Source organism: Alligator sinensis, unplaced genomic scaffold (genome assembly GCF_000455745.1).
Source record: "Alligator sinensis unplaced genomic scaffold, ASM45574v1 scaffold496_1, whole genome shotgun sequence".
In the NCBI taxonomy this organism is placed as follows: domain Eukaryota; kingdom Metazoa; phylum Chordata; order Crocodylia; family Alligatoridae; genus Alligator; species Alligator sinensis.
Genome location: NW_005842246.1, coordinates 29,736 through 29,956, shown reverse-complemented (window position 1 = coordinate 29,956; position 221 = coordinate 29,736).

Genomic DNA, 221 nt, shown 5'->3' with positions numbered 1-221 from the left:
CCTGTGGCTAGAAGTTCAGCACCTGAGTCTAAATGGAAGTCACAAACCTGAGATAGATGCCTAAGTTCCATATACCGTATTTACTTGATTAGAAGATGAGGTTTCCTCTCATTTAACATGGGGAAAAAGTCCCTCACCATACAACTGAGTGGGAGGCAACTTGGGGTGGGGGACAGGCCAGCAGCTGCTACAGCTACAGCTCCAACCCAAGGTTGGGGTTG